This window comes from Saimiri boliviensis, chromosome 9 (assembly GCF_048565385.1).
Source record: "Saimiri boliviensis isolate mSaiBol1 chromosome 9, mSaiBol1.pri, whole genome shotgun sequence".
Classification (NCBI taxonomy): domain Eukaryota; kingdom Metazoa; phylum Chordata; class Mammalia; order Primates; family Cebidae; genus Saimiri; species Saimiri boliviensis.
Window position 1 is genome coordinate 68,049,699 of NC_133457.1, and position 27,314 is coordinate 68,077,012.

General features: G+C 52.2%; 1 long non-coding RNA gene across 1 annotated transcript; it reads left to right on the forward strand.

Moving 5' to 3' along the window:
* Positions 1 to 6,483: 6,483 nt before the first annotated feature.
* On the forward strand, positions 6,484 to 26,729 carry LOC141585662 (uncharacterized). The gene is made up of 4 exons (XR_012519274.1): positions 6,484 to 10,582; positions 19,093 to 19,266; positions 22,846 to 22,943; positions 25,349 to 26,729. It is a non-coding gene; the product is annotated as an uncharacterized LOC141585662 (long non-coding RNA).
* The last annotated feature ends 585 nt before the right edge of the window (positions 26,730 to 27,314 follow it).

Consider the following 27,314-nt stretch of genomic DNA (forward strand, 5'->3'; position numbering starts at 1 on the left):
AGGCAAGGAAATACATTTTTTTTTTTTTTGAGACGGAGTTTCGCTCTTGTTACCCAGGCTGGAGTGCAATGGCGCAATCTCGGCTCACCGCAACCTCCGCCTCTTGGGTTCAGGCAATTCTCCTGCCTCAGCCTCCTGAGTAACTGGGATTACAGGCACGCGCCACAATGCCCAGCTAATTTTTTGTATTTTTAATAGAGACGGGGTTTCACCATGTTGACCAGGATGGTCTTGATCTCTTGACCTCGTGATCCACCCGCCTCGGCCTCCCAAAGTGCTGGGATTACAGGCTTGAGCCACCAAGCCCGGCGGAAATACATTTTTAAAGAGAACATATTCATGCATGGTATAATTATTCAAATTACAGCCAGGCACAATGGCTCACACCTGTGATCCCAGCACTTTGGGAGGCTGAGGTGAGAGGATTGCTTGAGCTCAGGAGTTTGAGACCAGCCTGGGCAACTCAGCGGCTCACCTCATCTCTACAAAAACACAAAACAATCAGCCAGGCATGGTGATGCACACGTATATTCCCAGCTATTTGGAAGGCTGAAAGGGGAGGATCACTTGAGCTCAAGAAGTAGAGGCTGCAGCGAGCCCTAATTTCACCACTGCACTCCAGCCTGGCTGACAGAGCGAGATCCTGTCTCAGAAAACAAATTGAAAAATTTTACTTTTTTTTTTTTTTTTGAGACGGAGTTTCGCTCTTGTTACCCAGGCTGGAGTGCAATGGCGCGATCTCGGCTCACTGCAACCTCCGCCTCCTGGGTTCAGGCAATTCTCCTGCCTCAGCCTCCTGAGTAGCTGGGATTACAGGCACGCGCCACCATGCCCTGCTAATTTTTTGTATTTGTAGTAGAGACGGGGTTTCACCATGTTGACCAGGATGGTCTCGATCTCTTGACCTCGTGATCCACCCACCTCGGCCTCCCAAAGTGCTGGGATTACAGGCTTGAGCCACCGCGCCCGGCCGAAAAATTTTAAAATAAAATTACACGTATTTTTTCCTTGTGTGTGTGTGTGTTTTTTTAATTCTTTTTTTTCTTCTTTTTGCTGAAATACAATTGAAGCAGATATGCATATGTATTTTTAAAAGACTAGAGGCAAATTCCTCAGATGCTCATGGTGACCAGTTGGGGGATCCCGGCTGCCCCGCCTCCACGGTGAGACGAAAAGCCTGTCCTCTCTGGGCCTGTTTCCCTGTCTGTGAAAGGAAAGCGTGGAAGCGGAAGATCAAGGGCTCTTTCCACAAGGCCACTCAGGACCAGAGATTCACGCAGAGTTGCATTGGCACGGGGAAGGCTGCCCATCCCGCCGCAGGCCTTGCCAGGCACCTGAATAGCCCATGGCCCCTCTCCCTGAGGCTCCCGGGGCGGCCTGCCCGGCTGTCAGGTGCTGATCTCGAATGAGAATCGCGCCTCTCAGGTCGGCACTGTTTCGAATCTGAGAAGCCTCCTCCGACCTTCACCTGCAGCCTGGTGACCAGGACAGAGCCGGCTCTGCATCAGGGGCCTCCATCAGAGGCCTCCATCAGGGGCCTCCATCAGGGGCCTCCATCAGGGGCCACCCGGGTGGGAGGTGGCATGTATGGATTACAGGGGCCCCCACCCACGCCTCAAAGCCAGGCCCTGTGATATTCGTTCCCCACCATCCCCGGGCAGGGAGTGCCATGCTGGCCTCTGGCAGAGCAGAGAAGGTGAGCTCAGGGGAAAGCCTGCAGGGTGCACGGGAACCAGCTCTCTCTGCACGGAGCAGAAAGCAGCCGAGCTCTCCTTCTCTCCCGAGGTCTGGGGGGATTCCCAGCTGCAGGCACGGCCTGGTCAGATCCACTCCGACCCCTCCACCAGAATTTTGTCCTCAGCAGCAGGAATTTAAAGCCCTTTCTGATTCGACACTGGGAGCATTTCTCTTCCCTGGAACCTCTTTGGTGGAGTTGCTTCCCCCCTTCCTGACCTCTCAGCAACTGGCAGACCCTTGCGCCTTCTGTGCTCTTTCTGAGGAGGCTGCAACTCCTGTTTTTTGTTTTTTGTTTTTTTGAGATGGAGTCTCCCTCTGTCTCCCAGGCTGGAGTGCACTAGCACGATCTCGGCTCACCACAACCTCCGCCTCCTTGGTTCAAGCGATTCTCCTGCCTCAGCTCCCCCGAGCAGCTAGAATTACAGGCATGTGCCACCACGTCTGGCTGATTTTTTGTGTTTTTAGTAGAGACAGGGTTTCACCATGTTGGCCAGGCTGGTCTCAAACTCCTGACCTTGTGATCCTCCCGCCTCGGCCTCCCAAAGTGCTGGGATTACAGGTGTGAGCCCCCACCCCGGCCAGGAGACAGGAGTTTTTAAAATGGATCCATTAAAAGGAGCAAGAAGGGCTGCGTGTTGGCTCTGTGGCAGGTGCCCTGGGCTCTTAGTGAAGTGCTTGTTTACAGAGTGAGAGGATTTACAGCGGGTTTAGTGACAAACGCCAAGTAAAAAGTCATGTGGGGCCTGGCGCGGTGACTCACGCTGGTAACCCAGCGCTTTGGGAGTTTGAGGTGGGTAGATCCTGAGGTCAGGAGTTCGAGACCAGCCTGGCGAACATGGTGACGCCCCATTTGTTTCTACTAAAAATACAAAATTAGCCGGGCGTGGTGGCAGGTGCCTGTAATTCAGGCTATTTGGGAGGCCGAGGCAGGAGAATCTCTTGAACCCGGGAGGCGGAGGGTGCAGTGAGCTGGGACCGTGCTGCTGCCGTCCAGTGGGAAATGGAATGACTTGAGTTTTGGAAATGCGGTTTTCTCATCTAAGGCCCACGGCAGTCCTCCGCAAGCAGGTGGTGGTGTCTCATTTTACAGAGACGAAAACAGGCCCAGAGAGGTGAGGTGAGTCGCACAAAGTCATTCAGCGAGGGAGCGGAGACGCTGGTCAATGGTGATGACTGATCTTCCGTGGCGGGTTAGACCTGGACAAGGAGTCTTCGAGGGCCATGGAGCCAGGGTGCCACGGAGCCCTGGGCTAACGGCTTAGTCCTCCTCTCTGCCGGTGAGCTGTGCCAGGCAGGGGCGCGCCTCAGACCAGAAACAGCTGCATCAGACTGGCTGGCTACAGGCCTGTGGCAGGGCAGATAGCGGGACAGATTGGTGAGGGACGGCAGGAAGGAGAACCAGGCCGACTCACGTCTGCAGAGGCCGGAACGTGTAGGGGGAGTGACGTTTGCTCACACACTTAGGTTCTCCTAACCACAGGCTGGCCAGGAACTGGTCTCGGTTACAGGCCTCTAACACGGAAGCTGGTGACAGGTAAGAAGATTTGAGTCAAAGGAAAGCTCTAAACTCCACACCTGCTGGGCGCAGTGGCTCATGCCTGTAATCCCAGCCGCTGTGGGGGCGGAGACGGAGGATAGTTGGACCCACGAGTTCGACACCTGCCTGGGCAATGTATCGGTACCCTGTTCTCCACAAAAAGGAAAAGATCAAAAAAAAAAAAAAAAAAGTGTGAACTCCACCACTACACCCACCCACCCAGACACAGAGGCACTCCTCACCACTCCCCAGCACACACCCCAAGGAGGCAAGCTGTGTCCCCACAGAATCATAGCTCCTGCTTCTCACCTTTGGAGCGGCTCATGGTGCGGGCCTGTTTCTCTGCCTTTGTCCTATTGTCACCCATAAAGCTTTTTTGTTTGTTTGTTTTCAGACGGAGTCTTGCTCCATCACCAGGCTGCAGTGCAGTGGCGCGATCTCGGCTCACTGCAATCTCCACCTCCTGGGTTCAAGCGATTCTCCTGTCTCAGCCTCCTGAGTAGCTGGAACTACAGGCATGTGCCACCACACCCAGCTAATTTTTGTATTTTTAGTAAAGACAGGGTTTCACTATGTTGGCCAGGATGGTCTCCATCTCTTGACCTCGCGATCCACCTGCCTCGGCCTCCCAAAGTGCTGGGATTGCAGGACTGAGCCACCACGCCCAGCCATTCACCCATAAAGTTTAATAGCATGAAGTTTCATGTCTGTGGGTGCCAGAGATGTAAACACTGGTTCAAATAGTACTAACAAGCAGAGGCGCATTTTTTATTTTAATTTTTTTTTTAAACGGAGTCTTGCTCTGTCACCCAGGCTGGAGTGCAGTGGCTTGATGGGCTCACCACAACCTCTGCCTGCCGGGCTCCAGCGATTCTCGTGCCTCAGCCTCCTGAGTAGCTGGGATTACAGACATCCACTACCATGCACAGCTAATTTTTTTATTTTTAGTAGAGATGGTGTTACACCATATTGGCCAAGCTGGTCTCGAACTCCTGGCCTCAAGTGATCCACCTGCCTTGGCCTCCCAAAGTGCTGGGATTGCAGGTGGGAGCCACGGCGCCCGGCCTCTCTTTTTCCTCATCTGTCTAGTAGGGCTGATTGCTCCTGCCCCACCCAGTAGGTCACGCCTGCAATCTTAGCACGTTTGGAGGTCAAGGCTCAAGGCCGGTGGATCACTTGAGCCCAGCAGTTTGAGACCAGCCTGGACAACATGGAGAAATCCCATCTCTACCAAAAATATGAAAATTAGCTGGACATGGGAGTGTGTGCCTGGAGTCCCAGCTACTCAGGAGGCTGAGGTGGAAGGTTCACCTCAGCTTTGGAAGTCAAGGCTACAGTGAATCATGATTGCACCACCGCACTTCAGCCTGGGTAATGGAGTGAAATCCGGTCAAAAAGAAGAAGGAAAAATAAAAAAGAAACAGAGGCTCAGGTAAGCTGCTCGGGCCACCAGACTAAGGCCATTAAGGCTGGCATCCAGACCCGGAAAAGGAGGCAAAGCTGAAGATTGGTTTGGGCATGGGTGGTTGTTCTGGGGACAGCAGAAAAGGAACAAAGAAGAGAAGGAAAGAGTAGGGTCTCCTCTCTGCCCCAGAAAAGCAGCCTCAGGAGAAGTGGACTCAGATAACTCACAGCAGAGGGTGAGGGAAGGAGAGGAAGCCTGGGAGGGTGCCCACATCGGTGGGGGCTGGAGGAGGCCACAGATGCTGCTTACGGTTGGTTGAGAGATAAAGATTTCTGCTGCTCGTTAACAGAAACCTCAAAACCCGTCAGTTCCAGAAAGTTGCATTCTGTTCCAGAGATTATTCAATTCTCTTTTTTTAACCACAGGAGGAAACAAAAAAAAAAAAAAAAAAAAAAGCACAGAGTTTCTTAAGTCGATTCTATTCTTTTTTTTTTTTTTTTTTTTTTTTTTTTTTTTTTGAGACAGAGTCTTGCTCTGTCATCCAGGCTGGAGTGCAATGGCGCGATCTCGGCTCACTGCAACCTCTGCTTCCTGGGTTCAAGCAATTCTGCCTTAGCCTCCAGAGTAGCTGGGGCTACAGGTGCCCACCACCATGCCCAGCTGAATTTTGTATTTTTAATACAGATGGGGTTTCACGATATTGGTCAGGCTGGTCTCAAACTCCTGATCTCAGGTGATCCACCTGTCTCAGGCTCCCAAAGTGTTGGGATTACAGATGTGAGCTACTGCACTTGGCCAATTCTATTTTTTTTTTTTTTGAGATGGAGTCTTGCTCTATCACCCAGGCTGGAGGGCAATGGCGAATTGGCTCACTGCAACCTCCCGGGTTTAAGCAATTCTCTGCCTCAGCCTCCCAACTAGCTGGTATTACAGGAATATGCCACCATGCCTGGCTAATTTTTGTATTTTCAGTAGAGACAGGGTCTCACCATATTACATATTGAAAATGTACAATTTGGTAAGTGCTGACATATGTGAACTCCTGTGAAGCCACCGCTACAATCAAGATGCTGAACATAAGCTGGGTGTTGTGGCTTATGTCTTTAATTCCGACTACTTGGGGGCTGAGGCAGGAGGACTGCTTGAGGCCAGGAGTTCGAGACCAGCCTTAGCAACATAGTGAGATCCCCCCCCCCCCGCATTGCTTAAAATAAAAACCAAACAAAAAGATGCTGAACAATCTGTCACCCCGAATGTCTCTTCGGGCCCCTTTGGAACCCCTCCCTGGCGACTCTCCCTTCCCAGTGCTGGCATCCTGGAACTCAGGGACTTTTGGCCAGGGTCACAGGTCTGGGGAGCAGGCACTGGCCGGACGGCCTGCCGAAGCTCTGTCTCTTGTCCAGGATGTGCTTCAAGGAGCATCAACGCGATCACCTTGTGCAGGCCAAAGGGAGCGTCTGATTTTGTCAGCCTCCTCCCCACGGGTTGGCTTCCTTCCTCCCAGCCCTCCATGGAACCTTCCAGATCGCTAAAGCGGGGGTCCACCGTGCTCGGACTCTGCAGCCTTGTCTGGGCAAGTAGCTGGGCCCCTGTGGGGCTGGTATAATGGGGGCTTCTCCAGCGCGCATGGCCCCTCCCGGTGGAGCCGGGTCTGGGGATTGGGGGGAGCTGGGGTGGGGCGGGGCTGGGGCGGGGCCAGGGCGGGGGCTGGGGAGGAGCCGGGGCGGGGGCGGGGCCGGAGCTGGGGCGGGGCCGGAGCTGGGGCTGGGGGGTGGAGCCTGCCCGCTGCCTGGGAGCACCTGACCCGTTTTTGGTGGCGTGGCAGACCTCTTTCTGCATCGTGTTACTCACGCACTTTGTGAGCAGGATTTCCCGAGTGTAATTCAGTCTTTTCTCTATGACTCAGGGCTGTATTTGCAGCCTCGTTTGCTAATGTCAGGTGGCAGACGGGGTGAAGTGTGGGTAGGCAGGGCCGCCCTGGGTGCCACTGGAACGTGCTTTCTTGCAAAGGCGACATGCTTCAGCTGGTCTTTTTGGCTGTGCTCTCCAGCCTGAGATGGCAGAACGCAGGTTGGGTGTCTGCCTGGCAGCCTATGACGCTATCAATTTATTAGCAAATCAAAGGCCGAAGCAGCCTTCTCTTAAATGGCTTTGCCATCCTCCAGCAAATCAGCACACCCCGGCTTGCGCGTTGTGTCACGGTTCTGGAGCTTTCACACACATTTTCTCTTCTGAGCTTCAAAAGGACCCAGGGAGAAAAGCAGGGCAAGTGTTCCCTTCCCAGTTTAGCTCCTGACTACATAGCAGGCTGGAAAATCAATGCCAGGTCCATTAGCGACTTGACAGGCAGAAAACCAGTCCTCAGGAAGGGAGTGTAGCATAATATCTCTGTGATTTTGGGGGTACAGAGAATTTCTTGAAAGCACTAATTGTTAAGAAAAAGATGAGTAAATTCTACTACATGGGGGGATAGGGGAAAGGGGAGCTTTCAGTAGTTTGTGGTCAAGTTTGCTATGAGCCTAGTAGCACTCTAAAAAATAAAGTTGTGTTTTTTGTTTTTTGTTTTTGTTTTTGTTTTTGTTTTGATGTAGTCTCACTCTGTCACCCAGTCTGGAGTATGCTGTGCAATCTCAGCTCACTGCAACCTCCGCCTCCCGGGTTCAAGTGATTCTCCTGCCTCAGCCTCCCAAGTAGCTGGGACTACAGGCGAGCCCCACCACACCCGGCTAATTTTTGTATTTTTAGTAGAGATGGGGTTTCACCGTATTGGCCAGACTGGTCTCAAACTCCTGACCTTGTGATCTGCCCACTTCGGCCTCCCAAAGTGCTGGGTCACCTCGCCTGGCCATGAAGTCTATTTTAAAAGAGGAAAGAAAAAAGAAAAGCTCTGTTGATCAGAGGACACAATGAGTAAAGCAGAAAGATGAGTCCAGAGGATGTAAAGAACTCCCAGAAATAAAAAGAAAATAAGCAGGAAAACCCAACCAGGTGTTTTGCAAAACGGGAAATACACATTGTCAATCAACATTTAAAAGGTGCTTAACTTTGTTAGAAATCCAGAAAATGCAAAGTAAAGCCACCAGGAAATGCCATTTTACAACCATCAGATTGGCAAAAATAAGAAAGATAGCAGTTCCTTCTGGCTGGGTGCGGTGGCTCACGTCTGCGATCCCGGCACTTTGGGAAGCTGAGGCAGGAATATCGCTTGAGGCCAGGAGTTTGAGACCACCCTGGGCAGCACAGCGAGAACTCATCTCTACAAAAAATACAAAAATTAGCTGGGCGTGGTGGCACATGGCTGTGGTCCCAGCTGCTTGGGGGGCTGAGGTGGGAGGATCACTTGAGCTTGGGAGGTCAAGACTGCAGTGAGCCAAGATCTTGCCACTGCACTCCAGCCTGGGTGGCAGAGTGAGATCCTGTCTCAAAAACATTTTTTTAAAATAATAAATTAAGAAAAACAAGACTGCAGGGCCAGGTGCAGTGGCTCACACCTGTAATCCCAGCACTTTGGGAGGTGAGGTGGGTGAATCACAAGGTCAAGAGATCAAGACCATCCTGGCCATCATGGTGAAACCCTGTATCCACTAAAAGTACAAAAATTAGCCGGGCGTGGTGGTGTGTACCTGTAGTCCCAGCTATTCAGGAGGCTGAGTCAGGAGAATCGCTTGAACTCGGGAGTCGGGGGTTGCAGTCAGTGTGATCGTGCCGCTGCACTCCAGCCTGGTGGCAGAGTGAGACTCCATCTTAAAAAAAAAAAAAGGAAGAAAGAAAAAAGACTGCAGTTTCAGGTGTTAACAAGAATGTGGGACGAAGGGAACTCTGACTGCCTGCTGACAGTGTAAGCTCCACACCCTTGAGTAGTAATTAGAGTTACCTCGCAGAGTTGTTACTGCTCTTATCTGGGCCACGGTTGATTTGCCTTTGCCCTCTTTCACCCAAATGGCAGCTCTGCTTCGCGGGTGCACTCTGCCAGGAGGTTCAGGGCAGCACAGCTTGCAATGTCAAAACAAACAGCAGCAAACCTGCCAGCAAACCACACACCTTTTCAAAGTAAAATGGAGAAATTGTGGTGTGTCGTGTAATAGAACGCGGTGAGAAAATGAATAAGCCAGGGGCCAGGCATGGTGGCTGACGCCTTTAATCTCAGCACTTTGGGAGGCTGAGGTGGGCGTTATCGCCTGAGGTTGAGGATTCAAGACCAGCCTGGCCTACATGGTGAAAATTTATCTCTACTAAATGTCCAAAAATTAGCTGTGCGTGGTGACACCTGCCTGTAATCCCAGCTACTCAGGAGGCTGAGGCAGAAGAATCGCTTGAACCCAGGGGCTGGAGAGGTGGAGGTTGCAGTGAGCTGGGATGGCACCACTGTACTCCAGCTTGGGTAATAGAGCAAGACTTTGTCTCAATAAATAAATAAGTTATACAATTGTTTAAAATAAAACACTAAAAAATGGCCAGGTGCAGTGACTCATACCTATAATCCCAGCAGTTTGGGAGGTCAAGGCAGACAGATCACGAGGTCAGGAGATCGAGACCACCCTGGCCAACATGGGCGAAATGCCATCTCTACTAAAACACAAAAAATTAGCCAGGCATGGTGGCGCATGCCTGTAGTCCCAGCTACTCGGGAGGCTGAGGCAGGGGAATCACTTGAACCCGGGTGGTGGAGGTTGCAATGAGCTACGATTGCATTACTGCACTCCAGCCTGGTGATAGAGCAAGACTCTGTCTCACACACACACACACACACACAAAGTTACGGCAAAGCATGTTGGCTCACACCTGTAATCTCAGCACTTGGGGAGGCTGAGGTGGGTGTATATATGTACACATTTATTTATTTATTTATTTATTTATTTTTTGAGATGGAGTCTCTCTCTGTAGCCTGGGCTGGAGTGCAATGGCACGGTCTCAGCTCACTGCAACCTCCACCTCTTGGGTTCAAGCAATCTCCTGCCTCGGCCTTTTGAGTAGCTTGGATTACAGGCGCCCGCCACCATGCCTGGCCAATTTTTGCATTTTTAGTAGAAATAGGATTTCGCCATGTTAGCCAGGCTGGTCTTGAACTCCTGACCTCGTGATCCATCCACCTTGGCCTCCCAAACTGCTGGGATTACAGGCATGAGCCACTGCACCGAGCCCATTAATTATTATTTTTGAGATGGAATCTTGCTTTGTCTCTCAGGCTGAAGTGCAGTGGTGTGATCTCGGCTCACTGCAACCTCCACCTCCCAGGTTCAAGTGATCTCCTGCCTCAGCCTCCCAAGTAGCTGGAATTACAGGCGCCTGCCACCACACCCAGCTAATTTTTGTGTTTTAGTAGAGATGAGTTTTCACCATGTTGGCCAGGCTGGTCTCGAACTCTTAATCTCAAGTGATCCACTTACTTCAGCCTCCCAAAGTGCTGGAATTACAGGCATGAGCCACTGCACCTGGACTAATTAGTGCAAATTTAAGGGATCTGAGCAAAGAAGTGTAGATAACCATTTGGAGAGTTTTGCTGCAGAGAAAAGGCAGGCAGTGGAGTGACTCCTTTCAGTTGGGAAGTGCTAAGTTCTGAGGTTAAGTGAACTTAGCACTTACCCAGCTCACACAGCCAGCCTGGCTCAGCCTGCAGTGGCTCCCTTGTCCCCTGACCTCCAGCACTCAGCACTTTCCTCCCCAAGAGGGCTGCCTCTTTCTTGGTCATTATCAGGGTCCCTGGAGGCTGCCCCTGAGGCTGGTCTCTCCTTCTCCTGCCAGAGCTCCAGGAGTCCCAGAGCCTTGGAATGAGAAGGGCCACCTGCTCCGCTCAGCACGCTGGAGGGAGTGTCCTGCTCGAGAGATCAGCCTTGAGGCCCGGGAGTGGTTGTGCATCTCTGGTTTCACGCATGCTGAAGTGCCCTGCGGAGCTGCTGCGCTGGGTAAGGGGAACACTGCAGCCACTGTGTGGTCCGCGGGGGTGGGGGTCCTGACTCTGCCATTTGCTCAGCTTGACCCTGGGTCAAGTTCCCCTTTTCTGAGGCTTATCTGCAAAAGGGGGCTGATGCCTGCCTCCCAGAATGGTACTGAGGACTGAGGGTGCTAAGCAGGGGGCTGCCTGGCACACAGCCGGCGCTGACTGAAGGCAGGGGTTTTCCCTGGCCCCCGCCACTCTGCTCCTTTCACAGGTGGCCTCACTGACCTCTCTGGAACCAAGTGCAGCCCACCCACCTCACGCCACCTCACTGGCTGAGGAAAGTAGGACCTGGTTTTCTTTCTTTCTTTCTTTCTTTTTTTTTAAATAATAGAGACAGGGTTTCACCATGTTGGCCAGGATGGTCTCGATCTCTTGACCTTGTGATCCACCCGCGTTGGCCTCCCAAAGTGCTGGGATTACAGGCGTGAGCCACCACGCCCGGCTGTTTTGTTTTGTTTTTTGAGACGGAGTCTCGCTCTGTTGCCAGGCTGGAGTGCAGTGGTGCGATCTCGGCTCACTGCAGCCTCCACCTGCCAGGTTCAAGCGATTCTTCTGCCTCAGCCTCCCAAGCAGCTGGGATGACAGGCACGCGCCACCATGCCCAGCTAAATTTTGTGTTTTAGTAGAGATGGCATTTCACCATGTTGCCCAGGATGGTTTCAATCTCTTGACCTCGTGATCCGCCTGCCTCAGCCTCCCAAAGTGCTGGGATCACAGGCGTGAGCCACCACACCCAGTTTCTTCATTTGTCCTTCTCCGTGGGTTATTGGGGCTCAGGTGGTATTTGGTCGCATGAGTGAGTTCTTCAGCGGTGATTTGTGAGATTCTGGTGCAGCCATCACTTGAGGAGTATACACTGCTCTATTCGAAGTCTTTCATCCCCGCCACCCTCCCACTGCCCCCACAAGACCCCAAAGTTAGCACCTGGTTTTCTGAGTTTGCTGTAGGAGACAGGTCTGAGCCGCTGCCCTGAAGAGAGTTTCACTGGCTCCCCCGAGTGCCAGGATGTGGGCGCGAGGCAGCTGACACAGGCTGAGCCCCAAGAAGGCCCCGCCTGACCCCACAGCTGTCCTGGAACCTACTGCCTGGTCCAGTGAACCACAGAACGTGGGCTGCTGAGCCAGCCACTACTCCCTGGGGTGGGGGCCCAAGCCAGCTCCAGCTCAGTCTGTCCGTCAAGAAAAGGGAATGGCCCTGTGTGGCCCTCATTTTTCTGCTTCATAAAATGAAAGAGTTGGAAAAAGCAATCTCTAAGCCTCTTCCTGCAACAGCGATTCTCAATTTGTGTAAAATTTGTCTCTCTTTCTTTTCTTGTTTTTTTTCCTTCTTTTTTCTTCTTTCTTTCCCTTCCTTCCCTCCCTCCCTCCCTCCTTCCTCCCTCCCTCCCTCCCTCCCTCCTTCCCTCCTTCCTCTCTCTTCCTCCTTCCCTCCCTCCCTCCCTCCTTTCTCTCTCTTCCTCCCTCCCTCCCTCCTTCCCTCCCTCCTTCCTTTCCTTACTCTCTCGTTCCCTCCCTCTCTCTCTTTGTCTCTTCTCTTTCTTTCAACAGAGTCTCTCTCTGTCCCACAGGCCAGAGTGTAGTGGTGCAATCATAGCTCACTGCAGCCTCAACCTCCCAGGCTCTGGTGATCCTCCCACCTCAGCCTCCCAAGTACCCGGTACTACAGGTGCACGCCACCGTGCCCAGAAAATTTTTGTATTTTTTTTGTAGAGACAGGGTTTCACCATGTTGCCCAGGCTGGTCTTGAACTCCTAGAGTTCAAATGATCCACCTGCTCAGCCTCCCAGAGTGCTGGGATTATAGGCGTGAGCTGCCACACCTGGCCTTACGATTTCATTTGAGGCCAGGCGCAGTGGCTCACACCTGTAATTCCAGCACTTTGTGAGACTGAGGTGGGTGGATCACCTGAGGTCAGGAGTTCGAGACCAGCCTGACCAACATGGAGAAACCCCATATTAAAAAAAAAAAAAAGATTTCATTTGAGGGCCAGGTGTGGTGGCTCAAGCCTGTAATCCCAGCACTTTGGGAGGCCAAGGCGGGTGGATCACTTGAGGTCAGAAGTTCGAGGCCAGTCTGGCCAACATGATGAAACCCTGTCTCTACTAAAAATACAAAAATTAGCTGGATGTGGTGGTGGGCACCTCAGCTACTTGGGAGGCTGAGGTAGGGGAATCACTTGAACCCAGGAGGTGGAGGTTGCAGTGAGCCGAGATCACACTATTGCACTCCAGCCTGGGCAACAAGGGTGAAAGTCCATCATTTGAGCCTACAAAGTTCGCCCGTATAGACATGGGGCCCCACTTTACTCTGCTTAAATTCCAGAATTTTTAGTTTGCCAGCACTGATGGGAGTCAAATCTAGCCACTGTCGAAGGAGAGAAAGTCTGGGGCCCTCGGAACCCTGGAGGGGATCACACAGAGCGGCGGCCGGACACCGCGTGTCATCAGGAGGGCCCGCCGCAGCCTCCCAAGGTGCTGAGACTCAGGCCTGAGCCACCACACCTGGCCCTCTTTGAATCTTTCTATACATTCAAGATTTTTACTTATTTATTATTGTTGTTATTGTTTTGAGACAGGGTCCCAGTTTTGCCCTGGCTGGCGTGCAGTGGCAGGACCTTGGCTCACTGCAACCTCCGCCTCCCGGGCTCAAACAATTCTCCTGCCTCATCCTCCTGAGTAGCTGGGATTTCAGGCACGTGCCCCCATGCCTGGTTAATTTTCATATTTGCAGTAGAGACAGGGTTTCACCATGCTGGCCAGGCTGGTCTCGAACTCCTGGCCTCAAGGGATCTGACTGCCTCAGCCTCCCAGTGTTGGGATTACAGGCATGAACCACTGTGCCTGGCCCTTTTATTTTTGTTATTTATTTTCCCAGGCTGGAGTGCACAACTACAGTTCACTGCGTCCTTGACCTGCTGGGCTCAAGCGGTCCCTCCACCTCAGCTTCCCTAGTAGCTGGGACTACAGGCACACACTACTATGCCCAGCTAATCTTTAAAAAAAGTTTTTTGTAGAGGCAGGGTCTTGCTCTGTTGCCCAGGGTAGTCTCGAACTCCTGGCCTCAAGCAATCTTCCCCTCTTGGCCTCCTAAGGTGCGGAGGTGACAGCCGTCAGTCACTGCACCCGGACTTGTGATTTTTAAGAAATAGTTTTTTGCCGGGCGCGGTGGCTCAAGCCTGTAATCCCAGCACTTTGGGAGGCCGAGGCGGGTGGATCATGAGGTCGAGAGATCGAGACCAACCTGGTCAACATGGTGAAACCCCGTCTCTACTAAAAATACAAAAAATTAGCTGGGCATGGTGGTGCGTGCCTGTAATCCCAGCTACTCAGGAGGCTAAGGCAGGAGAATTGCCTGAACCCAGGAGGCGGAGGTTGCGGTGAGCCGAGATCGCGCCATTGCACTCCAGCCTGGGTAACAAGAGCGAAACTCCGTCTCAAAAAAAAAAAAAAAAAAAGAAATAGTTTTTTGCAGGAAACAAAAGTCATTAAATTTAAAACGTTTTTAACCGTGGTAAACACACATAACATGAAATCTACCTTCTCGGTCCCTTCTGCATGTGCAGATCAGAAGCACCAAGCTCACTCACATCGCTGTGTAGCCACCACCCCATCCGTCTCCAGAACTCGTGCTCTTGCCAAACTGCAATGCAGGCCAGGCATGGGCGGATCACGTGAGTCAGGAGTTCAAGACCAGCCTGGCCAACATGGAACCCTGTTTCTACTAAAAATATGAAAACCAGCTGGGCATGGTGGTGGGCGCCTGTCATCCCAGCTACTTGGGAGGCTGAGGCAGGAGGATGGCTTGAGCCTGGGAGGTGGAGGTGTCCGTGAGCTGAGATTGCGCCACTGCACTCCAGCCTGGGTGACAGGGAGACTCTGTCTCAAAACCACCCCCAAACAGAAAAACTGCAACATTACGTCACACCCACTGAACAATAACTCCTTGCCCCGCTGCTCCCAGCCCCTGGCAACCAGTTTTTTCTTTCGGTCTGTAGGAATTTGATTACTCACATAAGTGGGATCATACAGTATTCGTCTTTTTTTGTAGCTGGCTCATTTTACTTGGCGTAATATTCTCAAGGTTCGTCCATGCTGTAGCACGTGTCGGAATTTCCTTCCTTTTCAGGGCTGAATAATCTTCCACGTTACGCGTATGTCCCATCTGGTTCGTCCGTTTGTCCATCCGTGCACATGTGAGCTGCTTCCATCCTTTTGCTATTCTGACTCATGCAGCTGTGAGTGGGGACTTGCAAATCCTCTGTGAGACTGTTTTCAGTTGTTTGGGGTGTATACCCAGAAGTGAGCTTGCTGTATCGTTTGGTAATTGTCTGTCTGTTTAAACTTTTCTCTTGAGACAGTGTCTGGCTCTGTCACCCAGGCTGGAGAGCAGTGGTGTGATCAGAGCTCACTGCAGCCTCAAACTGCTGGGCCCAAACGATCCTCCCACTTCAGCCTCCTGAGTAGCTGGGACTCCAGGCACGCACCACTCTGGTTAATTTTTTTAGTTTTTAAAAATTTTTTATTTTTGTAGAGACAGCATCTCACTGTATTGCCCAGGCTGGTCTCCAGCTCCTGGGCCCGAGCAGTCCTCCTGCCTTGACCTCCCAAAGTGCCACACAGCTCCGTACCACGGGCCGGGCCCCGTGGCTCCCCTCTCTTTCTCTGGCCTCTGAACCTTCTGCTGGTGGTCTGTGGTGAGGCAGATGCCACAGCGAGGGGCAGGCCACTGTCAGCAGCCCGGAGACTGTGCTAGCTGGCTGTTTCTCACTCTGGGGAAGCGGACGTCCATCCTGGCTGTGGAAATACAGTCACCCTCCTGGTGACACTCATGAGACAGGAATGATTCTCCTCACACAGAAGTGGGGAGCCATGACGCATGGTCAGCAGCTTGGGCGAGGCCTGTGGGCCCCACTCCCACAGGATCTGCCCTGAGACTGCCTCTCCCATGTCCCGCTCTGCCACGTGGCCGGCATGACCTCGGCCCACTTTCTTTTCTTCTTTTCTTTTTTTTTTTTTGAGACAGGGTCTCTCTCTGTCACCCAGGCTGGAGTGCACTGGCCTGATCTTGGCTCGCTGCAACCTCCACCTCCCGGGTTCAAGCGATTCTCCTGCCTCAGCCTCCTGAGTAGCTGGGATTACAGGCGCCCACCACCATGCCCAGGTAATGTTTTGTATTTTTTTAGTAGAGACGGGGTTTCACCATGTTGACCAGGATGGTCTCGATCTCTTGACCTCGTGATCCACCCGCCTCGGCCTCCCAAAGTGCTGGGATTACAGGCTTGAGCCACCGCGCCTGGCTGTTTTTTTTTTTTTTTTTTTGAGACAGAGTCTCGCTCCATCACCCAGGCTGCAGTGCAGTGGCGTGATCTTGACTCACTGCAACCTCCACCTCCCGGGTTCAAGTGATTCTCCTGCCTGAGCCTCCTGAGTAGCTGAGATTACAGGTGCCCACCGCCACGCCTGACCAATTTTTGTGTTTTTAGTAGAGATGGGATTTCTCCCTGTTGGCCAGGCTGTTTGAACTCCTGACCTCAGGTGGTCTGCCCACCTCAACCTCCCAAAGTGCTGAGATTTCAGGCGTGAGCCACAGCACCCAGCCGTTGTCCTAGTTTCTGAACATGTCTGAGCCCCTCTTTTTCATCTGCAGCAAGGGACTAATAGTTGCTGAGAAGACCAGGACAATTAAGGATGATGGAGATGGTGGCGCTCCTGGGTCAGGACCCAGACTTAGGGATGTGGGTCGCCATTCCCGAAGTGGGGCCTCACAGTTTTCTGCAGGTTCTTTCAGCTCAACTGTGGGATATTATTGAAACCGCTGGCTGAGCGGTGGCTCCTGCCTGGGATCCCAGCACTTCGACAAGCTGAGGCAGGAAGATTGATTAAGCCCAGGAGTTCGAGACCAGCCTGGGCAACATAGTGAGACCCTGTCTCTTTTAATTAAAAAATACAAATAGCCGGGCGCGGTGGCTCAAGCCTGTAATCCCAGCACTTTGGGAGGCCGAGGCGGGTGGATCACGAGGTCAAGAGATCAAGACCATCCTGGTCAACATGGTGAAACCCCGTCTCTACTAAAAATACAAAAAAATTAGCTGGGCATGCTGGTGCGTGCCTGTAATCCCAGCTACTCAGGAGGCTGAGGCAGGAGAATTGCCTGAACCCAGGAGTCAGAGGTTGCGGTGAGCCGAGATCGTGCCATTGCACTCCAGCCTGGGTAACAAGAGCGAAACTCTGTCTCAAAAAAAAAAAAAAAAAAAAAAAAACAGCCGGGCGTGGTGGCTCAAGCCTGTAATCCCAGCACTTTGGGAGGCCGAGGTGGGTGGATCACAAGGTCGAGAGATCAAGACCAACCTGGTCAACATGGTGAAACCCCGTCTCTACTACAAATACAAAAAAAAATTAGCTGGGCATGGTGGCGCGTGCCTGTAATCCCAGCTACTCAGGAGGCTGAGGCAGGAGAATTGCCTGAACCCAGGAGGCGGAGGTTGCGGTGAGCGGAGATCGCGCCATTGCACTCCAGCCTGGGTAACAAGAGCGAAACTCCGTCTCAAAAAATAAATAAATAAATAAATAAATAAATAAATAATTAGCTGGGTGTGGTGGTCCGTGCCTGTAGTCCCAGCTGATTGGGAGGCTGAGGTGGGAAGATGACCTCACCTGAGCCCAGGGGGTCAAGGCCACGGTGAACCATGATCCTGACACTGTACAGAGCCTGGGTGCCAGAGTGAGACCCTGTCTCAAAGGAAAAAAAAAAAAATCACCTCTGCAAAATTCTGACAGCAAGAAAGACTTGAGACAGTTGACCATCCTGCTTCTCATCTCAATCTTGGTCATTCCTGGGCTTAGGCCAAGGTAACTTTGAGAGGAATTCAGTTTATAGTTTAACCTTGAAACAAGGATGACAATAGCCCTTCCCAAAACTAAACCACCTGCACAAAACTCGTGAAAGGCCACAAGTTAAGAGTGTGAGAAGGGCCTGAATTCTGCCGGGATGCGAGCATCGTGTATGTGGTGCGTGCGCGTGTGTGTGTGTGTGTGGTGTGTGGTGTATGTGGTGTGTGTGTGTGTGTGTGTGTGTGTGTGTGTGTGTAATAACCAGACATGGTTCTGGGGGTCGTGAGATCTGCCATCTCCCCAGTTGCTCCTGTGGATAAAACGTCACCAGGATGTGGAAGGACCTGAGATGTCTTTTCAGACTGTTTGCATTTCTGACCAGCTGATTCCACTGAAGCCAGGACTCATGACTCAGTCGGTCCTGTGGCAGCCACACAGAGGCAGACCCCCCCAACACACACACACACACACACACACACATACACATGCCACACACAAACACACACACCACACACACACACACACCCCACATACAGCACACGCACACCACACACCACACACACACCACACACACACCACATACACAAACACACACACACCATACACACAAAGGACCAGGTTTCACACCTTTGTGATTTCCTCCCAACCAACTAATATTCCCCCTTCCTTAGACCCTGTCCATAAAACAATTCTTTTTTTTTTTTTCTTTTCTGCTGTTTTTTTTTTTTTTTTTTTTTTTTTTTTGATGGAGTCTCGCTCTGTCGCCAGGCTGGAGTGCAGTGGGACACTCTCGGCTCACTGCCACCTCCATCTCCTGGGTTCAAGCGACTCTCCCGCCTCAGCCTCCTGAGTAGCTGAGATTACAGGCATGTGCCACCACGCCCAGCTAACTTTGTGTTTTTAGTAGGGACGGGGTTTCGCCATGTTGGCCAGGCTGGTCTCAAACTGCTGACCTTGTAATCCACTCACCTCAGCTGACCTCCCAAAGTGCTGGGATTACAGGTGTGAGCCACTGCACCCGGCCCACCAAACTGTTCTTGAAAGACCTCTGAACCTTGGAGATTAATTTGTCCGTGTAGTGGGCAAGGCAGGAGGCGGCATCATCTTAATTTAGCCTGTATCGAAAATGTTTATCAGCAGGTGTGGGAGCTCATGCCTGTAATCCCAGCACTTTGGGAGTCTGAGATCAGCCTGGGGGACATCACAAGAACTCGTCTCTACAGAAAGGAAAAATGTTTGCTGCCCAGGTCTCACATGTGGGCATGATTGACTTCCCGACATTCACGTCCCCTTCTTCCTTACTAATGAAACTGGGTCAGGTAGGTGGCTCAGGCCTGTCATCCTAGCATTTTGGGAGGCCGAGGCAGGTGGATCATCAGAGCTCAGGAGTTCAAGACCAGCCTGGCCCACATGGTGAAACCCCATCTCTACTAAAAATACAAAAATGAGCCGGGGGTGATGGTGGGCACCTGTAATTTCAGCTACTCAGGAGGCCGAGGCGGGAGAATCGCTTGAACCTGTGAGGCGGAGGTTGCCGTGAGCCGAGATCGCGCCACTGCACTCCAGCCTGAGGGTCAAGAGCGAGACTTCGTCTCAAACAAAACGAAACAAACCCAGAAACTCTGCTTTTGTTTGGGGCCCAACAGAGCGATCAGCCGGGCGGACCACGGCTCATGGCAACCCCGCCCTGCGCTGCCCGTTCCGGACAAAGGGACCGTGTGGCCGGTAGGCGCCTGGGACAGACTGCCCTCTACTTCTCCCTGCTCTGAAGACTCCTACACTGAAACCACTGCGGCCACACGTCCGTGGGGAGAGGCCAGGTGAGCTCCAGAGACGCCGGCCCCGACCCTGCCGAGCCAGCCCCGCTCACCTCCGGGAGACAGACACCCTTTCCCCACGCAGCGCGGCAGGTGCAGAAGGCGCTGCCTCCACCCTCGGGCCCGTGGTGACCCTCTGTGCTGCGGGCTTCTCCCCCGCCCTTGTTCCAGCCTTTTATCCCGGGTGCTTCTGGGCCCAGAGGCCGTCCTTTCTTCAACCACCCAGCTGGCCCCACCCACTTACCTATCCTGACCTCAGTTTCCCATTTCCTCCGGTTGATGCTCTCGTGAGAAATCACTTTCCAGTCAGACACAGTGAGTCCATGTCCGTTCCCCCATCATAGAGCACATAAACCCCCAGACACACACACACATACACACACACACACACACCCCTGTACAACATACCCCAGGCACACACACACCCACCCACCCCTGTACAACAGACACCCCAGATACACACATACACACCCACCCCATAAACAAACACCCCAGACACACACATACACACATACACACACCTATACAAACACCCCAGACACACACATACACACACCTATACAACAGACACCCCAGACACACACACACATCTATAGAACAGACACCCCGATAGACACACACCCACCCACCCCATAAACAGACACCCCAGATACACACATACACACCCCTATACAACAGACACCCCAGACACACACACACACACACCTATAGAACAGACACCCCAGACACACACACATCCCTATACAACAGACACCCTGGACACACACACCCCCCTATAGAACAGACACCCCAGACACACACACACCCCTGTACAACAGACACCCCCCCCCACACCCCTGTACAACAGACACCCCAGACACACACACATACCTATACAACAGACACCCCAGACACACACACACCCAGCCACCCCTATAAACAGACACCCCAGATACACCCATATGCACCCCTATACAACAGACACCCCAGACACACACGCCACATGACACACCAGAGACATGCCACACAACAGCCCCGCCACACACACACACCCATACAACACCCACCCCACACACACACACCAAACACCCCAGACACATATGCACACACCCAACCCTATACAACAGACACAACAGACACACACACACACCTATATAACAGACACCCTAGACACACACACACCCTTATATAACAGACACCCCAGACACACATGCCACGTTACACACCAGACACACATGCCATACAACAAACACACCACACAACAGATACACCAGACACACACACCACACAACAGACATACCACACACATGCCACACAACAGACACACCACACATACCACACAACAGGCACACACACACCACACACCACCCTATACACACACCACACAACAGATATACCACATACAGAGACATCCATACACCAGACACACCACACACACATGCCACACAACAGACACACCATGCAACAGACACACCACACAACAGACACACACACCACCCCTTACGCAGACCACACCACAGACACATCACATACACAAACACACCACCCCATACACCACACAACAGACATACACACACCACCCCATACACACACACTACACACACACCCCACACACCACCCCATATAAACATACTCCACAACAGACACACACCACACACCACCACAAATACACCACACACGACCCCATACACACACTACACATACACACCACACAATAGACACACACATCACACACATCACCCCATACATAAACTATACAACAGACACACCACACACAAAGACACACACACACCACACACACCATACACCACCCAATATGCACACCACACAACAGACACATCACACACACCACATACCACCCCAGGCACACACACCTCACACAACCCCATACATACACACTACACAGCAGACACATCACATGCAGACACACACACATACCACACACCACCCAATACACACACCACACAACAGACACACCACACACACCACACACCACCCCAGGCACACACCACACAACAGACACACACATCACACATACCTCACACCACCCCATACATACACACTACACAACAGACACACCACACACAGACACACACACACCATACACCACCCAATACACACAGCACACAATAGACACACCACACACCACCCCAGGCACACACACAACACAACACAACAGACACACAGAACACAGACAATAGATGCACACAACACAACACAGATGTCCATACATGTATCATAAAGACACACAACACACACATCACACACACACCCACATCATACGCCTCCCTCCTGACCCCTTTACCTTTTATTCTGTCTTCCCCACGTCTGGAGAGCCACGGGTCCCAAGCCCCGTGTCCTGGTTATGCTTCTGCCAAATTCCACTTGGTCTTGCCAGGTGGAGTGTTGTTAACCCACACCACGTTCAGAGAGAGCCGAGGTAGCCGTGGGGACCAGTGCCTGGGGAACCTGCCCTGTCTTCTTCCAAAGCCGTGCCCAGCTGGCCTGCCAGGCAGGGTCTGAGAAGAGAGCCTTGCCAGGACTCTCAGCGGCAGCATCTGAGCTTGGAGACCAGGGCTCCGGGGCCCCTGCGGGCTGTTTTGGGACACCTCCCCAGGCCCTAGCCCCATGGAGCAGGTGCAGGGCTGCCCAGAGTTGCTGATGCCAGAGGGATTCAGTGCTCTGTCCTCCCAGGCTTGCTCCCAGGGCAGTGCTGGAGGCCCGGACCCTTGCCCAGTGCAGGAGCGGCCGGGCCTTGACCCCTCCCGTTTAGGGGCCTGCAGCTTTGCCACTGAGTGTTGCAGGAGTGGCCGCGGGAAACATCTCTCGAACACCGAATATTGGAGGAAGGAGTTTATTTGGCTGGAAGCCAGGTGGCATATTTGCCTAATATCCAAGCTCGTCTAACAAAGGAAGGTTCCTTCTTTATACAGGCTTATACTTTAGATGTTACACGTGGAAGAATTTTAGGTTTATAGCTTAACATATGAAAAGGGTCTCTGCTTACAGTCTTAGGAATTACATATGAAAAGGGTTTCGGTTCACCGTCTTAGGAATGAAAAGGGGAAGTTTACAGTCTTAGGGAAAGGGAAGTTGATCTGAGATGCCTGGGTCTCCCTCTTCAAAAGGGGTGAGCTGTAAAGAGACCGTGGGCTGTGGGTCATGGGAGGTGGGGAGCGGCCCCTCTGCTGTGGGAAGGCAGTTGCCACAAGCCTGGTTGACCTCATAGGTTATGCAACCAGGCCTGCCCCGAGGCTGCAGGCAGCTGCTCCCACTGTGTGGCTGTGTGGGGATCAGCAGCTCTGGCTCCTGAACCACGCATGGCCCCCAACACCTCCTGACCCTTTGCAGAAGGCTGGGCAGCTTTCCCGGCATCCCCGCCTCCTGCCCTGAGCATGGCAGAGAAATGGAGTGATTAAAGCCTTTTGGGGATTATCGAGAAACGGCTTAATCACAGACTCCCTCCCTGGGAACTCACGGCAAAGACAGACCGACCTGTGTTCTGCTGGGGGCCGAGGCAGGGGAGAAGAAAGACGCTATTCCAGCTTTATTTTTGTTGTATTATTATTATTTTTGAGATGGAGTTTCTCTCTTTTTGCCCAGGTTGGAGAGCAACGGTGCGATCTCAGCACACAGCAACCTTCGCCTACCGGGTTCCAGCGATTCTCCTGCCTCAGCCTCCCGAGTAGCTGGGATTACAGGTGTGTGCCATGACTGACGCCCAGCTAATTTTGCATTTTTAGTAGAGACGGGGTTTCTCCGTGTTGGCCAGGCTGGTCTTGAACTCCCGACCTCAGGTGATCTGCCCACTTCGGCCTCCCAACGTGCTGGGATGACAGGTGTGAGGCCCCAGCCCTCAGCCTTGAGCGTGACTCCTTCGCTATCAGTGTGTCTTGGAAAGAGCTCGTTCTAGTGTCCAAAGTCCTGCAAGGGAAAATTTTAAAACTCAGAACTGCTTTTTCAGAACATACTTCCCTTTTTTTTTTTTGAGACAAGGTCTTGCTCTGTTCCAGGCCAAGTGCAGTGGCGTCTTCAGATGTTCACCTTGTCTTTTATAAACTGTAGTATTCCCTAAGCCTGGCCACCTGCCTGCCCCTCTCCCCACGCACCATCCCCCTCTTTAAAGAAATGTACAGGCTGGGCGCGGTGGCTCACGCGTGTAATCCCAGCAGTTTGGGAGGCTGACGTGGGTGGATCACGAGGTCAAAAGATCGAGACCAGCCTGGCCAACATGGTGAAACCCCATCTCAACTAAAAATATAAAAATTAGCCGGGTGTGGTGGCATGTGCCTGTAGTCCCAGCTACTTGGGAGGCTGAGGCAGGAGAATCGCTTGAACCCAGCAGGCGGAGGTTCCGGTGAGCCGAGACTGCACCACTGCACTCTGCACTCCAGCCTGGCAACAGAGAAAGACTGTCTCAAAAAAAAAGTACAAATACGAAACCTGAACCTGCGTCAGAAAAGCAGCCACAGATGTGCCCGAAGCCTGTGTTTTTCCCAGAAGCTCCCTAGTGTGGCATGATACACCTCTGTGATGAAGGCCTGCCTCAGCCACTCATTCTGGTTGTCAGTCCTGAATTGAGACATGGCCGGGTGACCCTGGCCTCGCCCCCAGGAATGTGCTCCCTTCTTTGAGAAAGTGCCTGGTGGGCCTCTGCAGGCCTGGGAGGGGCTTTCTGCACCTGGCGGCTCTTCTCCTGCCCCTCCCCGCCGTGGGGACTCGCCTCTAGTTCCCTCTGCAGGTCCTGGAAACACTCCCTTGCAGAAGCCTCTCCCACATCTCATCAAGCATGTTCAAACACACCTGCGGCCCACAGCAAGGATTTTTTGCTGTAAACTTTTTTTTTGAGACAGTCTCGCTCCGTTGTCCAAGCTGGAGTGCATTGGCACGATCTTGACTCACTGCAGCCTCTGCCACCCGAGTCCAAGCAATTCTCCTGCCTCAGCCTCCCGAGTAGCTGGGACTACAGGCGCGCGCCACCACATCTGGCTAATTTTGGTATTTTTAGTAGAGATGGCGTTTCACTATATTGGCCAGGCTGGCCTTGAACTCATGACCTCAATTAATGGGCTTGCCTTGGCTTCCCAAAGTGCTGGGATTACAGGTGTGAGCCACTGCTCCTGGCCACTATAAACTTTTCGAAAGGGCGTTGAGAAAGCTGGTTTATAAATTATTAGACAATAAATAACTTATCGAATTTTTTTTTTTTTTTCTTGAGACAGAACCTTGCTCTGTTGCCCAAGCTGAAGTGCAGTGACACTATTCTGGGCTCATTCAACCTCTGCCTCCTGGATTCAAATTATTCTCCTCCCGAGTAGCTAGGACTACAGGTTCATCCCACCACGCCTGGCCAGTGTTTGTATTTTTAGGAGAGACGGGGTTTCACCATGTTACCCAGGCTGGTCTCACACTCCTGACCTCAGGTAATCAGCCTGTCTTGGCCTCTCAAACTGCTGAGACTATGGGCACGAGCCCCCGCTCCTGGCCCTGGTTATGATTTTTTAGTGATCATGACGTGTATTGGAAATTCTTAGAAAGTGAGAAATGCCACCGGGCGCGGTGGCTCAAGCCTGTAATCCCAGCACTTTGGGAGGCCGAGGCGGGTGGATCACGAGGTCAAGAGATCGAGACCGTCCTGGTCAATATGGTGAAACCCCATCTCTACTAAAAATACAAAAAAAAGTAGCTGGGCATGGTGGCACATGCCTGTAATCCGAGCTACTCAGGAGGCTGAGGCCGGAGAATTGCCTGAACCCAGGAGGCGGAAGTTGCGGTGAGCCGAGATCGCGCCATTGCACTCCAGCCTGGGTAACAAGAGCGAAACTCTGTCTCAAAAAAAAAAAAAAAAAAAAAGAAAGTGAGAAATGCCATAAAATGTTTCTAAGTGTAGTGTTGTTTTCCTGAATACTGAATGAATTCACTCGCAAGCAGTTAGGAAAGTGTTAGCAACTTAAGATTGTCCATGGTGGCAGAATTTACACCGTGGAAATAGCAAACACTGCCAATCAGATAAGTGCACAAATCGGGGCGGGAATTCACAGCAGCAGCGCTGCCCCAACTGATTTACTCCTAATCGCCAGGAAATTATTCTTCTTTTAATCCCCAGGCGACTCAAATATGTGGTCAGCAATCTGGAAGAAGCTCAGGCTCTGGAGCCCACTGAGATGGCCCCAGCAGGGACTGCAGCTCAGGAGGAACCAGGACTCAGGCCCACGTGGGAGACTCGCTTCAGGAAAGCGGTGGGCCTCCTGAGGGAGGTGCTCCCTGCCTCCAGCTCTGGTCTTGCTCCTGGGGACGTCATTTAGAGCAAGGGTTTCATCTCTTTATGTCTTTGTATTTGCACTGCAGCCAGTTTCTTTATGGCTGCCACTTTATTCAGCAACCTTTAGCCTATAAATTGTGTTTATTTTATTTTCCTTTTCATCTTTCGGTGTCACTAGGCCCTGCTGGCAAACTGAGTTGAGGAGGGCGTGCCCGGCAGGGAGGAATGAAGGGTCACAGCCATCCAGCGTCTGGGACTCAGCCGAGCCTTTCCTGCCCCTGAGGCAGGTGGCTGAGGAAGTCCTTGATCTTGAACCCAGCCAGTTTAGGTCTGCGGGCGGCCCCACCTTCAAAGTAAGAACTCCCCACGGCTCCACTGGGGCCTCTTCAGCCAGAGGAAGCCGACGAGCCCATGAGGCTTCCTGGAAGGTGCTCAGGGACTCCTCAACACAGCCTCCAGCTCTGAGAGGCAGTGTGAAATGGAGCAGGAGTTGCCAATGGGGCAATTGTGCATGGCACAGTCAGCCGTGGGACATGGTGAACTGAAGGACAAATCAGACATGTTTCAACTGAGAGAACGCTCAAAACAAGCTGCGGAGGGAAAAAATGCAGCTTCCCAAACCATGTGTAGCCCCTGCTGCCATTTATGGGAAATCACTCACATAAAAACACTGGACCCGTGCTCTGGGAGGCCGAGGCAGGAGGATTGATTGAGGCCAGGAATTGAAGACCAGCCTGGGCAACAAAGTGAGACCCTGCCTCTAGCTCCTGTAGTCCCAGCTACTCAGGTGGTTGAGCAGGAGGATCACCTGGGCCCAGGAGTTTGAGGCTGCAGTGAGCTATGATGGCCCTACTGCACTCCAGCCTGGGCCAGTGAGTGAGACCCTGTCTCTTAAAACAAAACAAAACAAAACGAGCAGTCCAGGCACGGTGGCTCACGCCTGCAATCCCAGCACTTTGGGAGACCGAGGTGGGTGGATCACCTGAGGTCAGGAGTTCAAGACCAGCCTGGCCAACATGATGAAACCCCGTCTCTACTAAAAATACAAAAGTTAGCTAGGAGTATTGGCGTGCAGCTATAATCTCAGCTGCTCAGGAGGCCGAGGGAAGAGAATTGCTTGAACCCGGGAGGCAGAGGTTGCAGTGAGCTGAGATTGCATCACTGCACTCCAGCCTGGGTGACAAGTGTGAAACTCTGTCTCTAAATGAATAAATAAATAAATAAAGCGAACAAACAAAAAAAAAGTACAATATTTTTTATATATTTTTGTATAGGTTCACATATAAATACAGAAATGGAAGTGTCTATATTTTATACACACTTTTATAAACTCGTCTCCTTATGAAATTCAAGTTAGTTTTTTAAATCTAAATGTTTTGGCCAGGCATGGTGGCTCATGCCTGTAATTCCAGCACTTTAGGAGGTCAAGGAGAGTGGATTGCTTGAGATCAGGAGTTCGAGATCACCTGCGCAACATGGCAAAACCCTGTCTCTACAAAAACACAAAAATTACCTGGGTGTGGTGGTGTGTGCCTGCGGTCCCAGCAGCCTGCGGAGGCTAAGGTGGGAGGATCGCCTGCACCTGGGAGGTGGAGGCCGCAGTGAGCGGTGTTTGCATCTCTGCATTCCAGCCCGGGTGACAAAGTGGGACTCTGTCTCAAAAAAGATTTTTTTTTTAAACTAGATTATTCTGTGTAAGGGCAAAGATCACAGGGCTTGAAGTGGGAGGGAGGAAGGTTGGGACGGATGCTCTGGCTCTCCCCCTTGCTGTGCATGGCTGCAGGGCCATTCCTCATGTTCCCACACTCCA